The sequence below is a fragment of the Equus asinus genome, chromosome 8 (genome assembly GCF_041296235.1).
Source record: "Equus asinus isolate D_3611 breed Donkey chromosome 8, EquAss-T2T_v2, whole genome shotgun sequence".
Lineage (NCBI taxonomy): Eukaryota > Metazoa > Chordata > Mammalia > Perissodactyla > Equidae > Equus > Equus asinus.
The window spans coordinates 12,395,043-12,398,981 of NC_091797.1; positions in this window are offsets into that span (position 1 = coordinate 12,395,043).

A 3,939-nucleotide genomic window follows, 5' to 3' on the forward strand; every position below is an offset into this window, starting at 1 on the left:
TACAGTAAGATTGTAATTTTGAAGCACTTAAAAAAAGGAAAATGAAACCATATATTGTTTTGATATTCTAAATATGTAATAAAGCTATTGAAAAAGATAAACACGAGTTTCAGGATAGTGGTTCCTTCTGGAGCAGGGACAATGCTCCAGAAGGAAATAAAATAAAGAGCACCCAGGTAGATAAAATTGTATTTACAGCGTTTTATATTTTATTTGTGAAGTGTACATTCTAATGCTATGATTCATTAGTTATGCATTTTTATGAATACTCTTTTATATGTGTTAAAATATATAATAAAAACATTTAAGAAGACTGTGCAGAATACAATATGAAATACTTTATATTGCCAATGTGAGGATCTCTCAGTCAGTCACTAACATCACAGGATACGTCTTTATAGCCAAAATGAATCTTATTTAATGGGCAGGGAAATTGAAACCTATAAAAATGATTACCCTTGGAACTGTGGCTGGCATCCCCTTCTGTGATGGCTCACTAAAGGCTGGCAAGTCAGAGAATCAACACCTCCAAGAGCCTACGTCAAAAAGGGCTAAAACTTCAGGTAATTCATTTACATAAATGATTTCTGGAACTAAGCAGAGAATGTTCTTGTATTCATCACCCTCCCACACAGAGGTAAGAGTTGTTCCAAGCATTTTCTCTCAAATTTTGGATGCCTCCCAGAGGACACTATTGCTTCACTCCTGGGCTGGATGCTTGTTAAAGTGCAGAAATCCACAAGACCACCCCGATGTCCTGACTCGCAGCTATCTAGAGAAACCGATGTGTGTCCCTTGGTTTGGGTGGTGGGTCTATGTTTAAGATAATGGTGGGTATATCTATAAGCTAATGGCCAAACCCATCCCCTACTCTGGAGAATTCTAAAGGGAAGAGTTTGGCAGGAGCAGCCTGATAGAAGATAAATAGCATGGCTATCAGAAGGACAAGCTTGTACCCCCAATACTTCAGTTTCCCATGGTCTCATAAGTGAAGAGCCTGAGCTAGGTTGGCACATTGCCTGAGAGGGCAAGCTGCCAGGGAGGAGGGGTACCCAGCAATAAGAGGCTATGGGGTGGATTGAAGAGGGCAAGACCTGAACAGAGGATTGCAAGAAATCCAAGAGAGCCTTATGTATGTCAGCCTAACGTATGAAGAGTGGAGGTTCCTGCTGAACTGCCAGAAAGCCTACACATCTGTACCCCATGAAAGAGTCAGCATTTGGATCTCTGTCATCAAAGGGCACCAGGGCCAGCCAGCTAGAGCCAAGAGAGAACAAAGGAGTAGCAACAGTTAATAAAAGAATTCTGTCCTTTCCCACTAATATCTTTGCCCCTCTCTACCCCCAGCCTCACTCCCCCTTCCACCCCTGTCCTAACCCTGCAAGTGGACAGAAACAAGAAGCAGAGGCAGTGGCTTAAAAGTGAAAGACCATATGATGCTCCTTCTCCTACTGGAGACTCGGAGCCAAGAGTCAGACCTGGGGCTGAGGCGGGAAAGGAAAGGTGCGCGTTGTTATTTAAGCTACACAGTCTATGGTAATTTGTTATAGCATCCAAACTGACTAAGCCAGAAATTTGTACTGAGAAGTTGCGTTCTGTTGCAACAAATATCTAAAAATGTGGAAGTGACTTTGGAACTGGGTAATGGGTAGAGGCTGGCAGAGTTTTGAGTTGCATGCTAGAAAAAGCTGATATTGCCGTGTAGGGACTTCTGTTGACAATTCTGGTGAGAGCTCAGAAAGAACAGAGGAGAGGTGGAGAAAAAACCTCCATCTTCTCAGACATTACCTGAGTAATCACAAGCAGAATGTTGGTAGAAAGATGGATGCTAATGGCCATTCTGATGAGATCTCAGACAGAAATGGGGAACATACTGAAAACTAGAGGAAAGGTCATCCTTGTTATAAAGCAGCAAGTAACTTGGCTGAATTGTATTTGTGTTCTAGCATTTTGTGGAATGTAGAACTGTGAGTGGAATAAAATTGGATATTTAACAGAGGAGATTTCTAAGTAAACTGTTGAAAGAGAGACTTGGTTCTTCCTGATTGCTTATGGTAAAATGCCAGAAGAGAGAAATGAATTGAAGACAGAATTGTTAAGCAAAAAGGAATAAAAACTTAAAGGTTTGGAAAATTCTCAGCCTGTTCATATTACAAAACATAAGAAAGCTTGTTCAGAAGAGACCAATAAGAGTGTGGCGAACTGATCATTTGATAAGGAGATTAGTGTGGGTATGAAGCACAAACTGATCAGCCATCTCAGCAGAGGCCAGAAATAGAGATGGGATTATGTTAGCAAACACTGCCAGCTGGGACTAAAGGAACAGAGAAAATGAGACAGAACAGAGGAGGGCTGGGAGTATACCCTATCCTTCAAGAAAAGAGAAGAAGGACCTCAGAGACTATTCAGAGCTCATCAAGACCACTGCCTAGGCAGACAGCCCTGACAGAAGTTGAGGGGGCAGGGCTGCCCAGTGGAGCCCTGGGGACATGACCACCACCCAGCAGAGCTGGTCAGATGTGGACTGAAAGCCTCTGCATGAGTGAGGCAGCCTCAGCCCTCCACTAAGCTGTAGGGGATGACCCAGTGGGGCCAGAAGGCAGAACATTGAGCCAAAGAGGATTATCCTCGAGACTTAAGGTATCATGGAGTTGCTTTGCTAGGTTTGGGACTTATTTGGTACCTGTGACCCCTTCCTTTATTACTATTTTTCCCTTTTGGAATGGGATATCTATCCTACACCTGTCCCACCATTGTCCTTTGGAAGCACATAACTTGATTGGTTTCACAGGTTCAAAGCTGAAGAGGAACTTTGTCTCAGGATGAATTGTACCTTAAGTCTCACCCATTTCTGATTTAGATGATATTTAGGTGAGACTTTGGACTTTAGAGGTGATGCTGGAATAAGTTAAGATTTTGGGAGATGTTGAGATGGAGTGAATGTATTTTGCATGTGAAATGAATTTTGGGGGACCAAGGATAGAATGTTATGGGCTGAATGTTTGTGTCCTCCCAAATTCATGTAATGAAATCCTAACTCCCAATGGGATGGTATTAGGAAGCGGGACCTTTGGGAGGTAATTAGGTCATGAGAGTGGAGCCCTTGTGAATGAGATTTGTGCCCTTGTAAGAAGAGATGCTAGAACTTGCTCTCTCTTTCTCTCTCTCTGCCACGTGAAGATATGATGAGAAGAAAGTCATCTGCAAACCAGGAAATGGACCCTCACCAGAACTGAATCTGCCATCACCTTGATCTTGGATTGCCTAGCCTCCAGATCTGCGAGAAATAAGGGTTGTTTAAGCCACACAATCAATGGTAATTTGTTAGAGCAACCCAAGATGACCAAGACAGTGAGATTGTGAGGGATGATAGCATTGAGTTGGATGTGAAATTAAAACTTTAATTATAACATAAAACCTTTTAATAGTTAAAAATCACAAGTATTGGCATGTTCTTATAATTGAGTCTGACTGGATATCTTGGACAGATATCATCAAAGGTGCAGAAGAGAAATCTGACAAAGCATTTTAGAAGGTGGTAGTTAGAGAAAAGTAAAGCCATCTTTTCTCTCTGTAGCTCTTCATGGTCGGCCCATTCAATAAACTGAGCACATAAGGGACTAAATTCTACTGAATTCAAAAAGCTTTTCGATATTCGATGACTTTAGCAAATCATTTGTGATTCACCAAAGAAAGCCATATACTCCCTAGAAAAAAAATTGTCATGCTTTTAGTAATTTAAAAAAAAAGCTTCCTCAAAACTTTCCGGTAGAGGTTGTTTATTCCAGATGTTGTTCTTGTACTGGTCATTGTACGGTTATGGTCTTCACCCTTCAGAAGATGACATCGTAGTGGATGATACAAGGAAGTAACGTGGTTAGTAACAGTGTAGGAGGATAAGTCAAAAGGATTTTTGTTCCAACATGATGTGTTCAATGT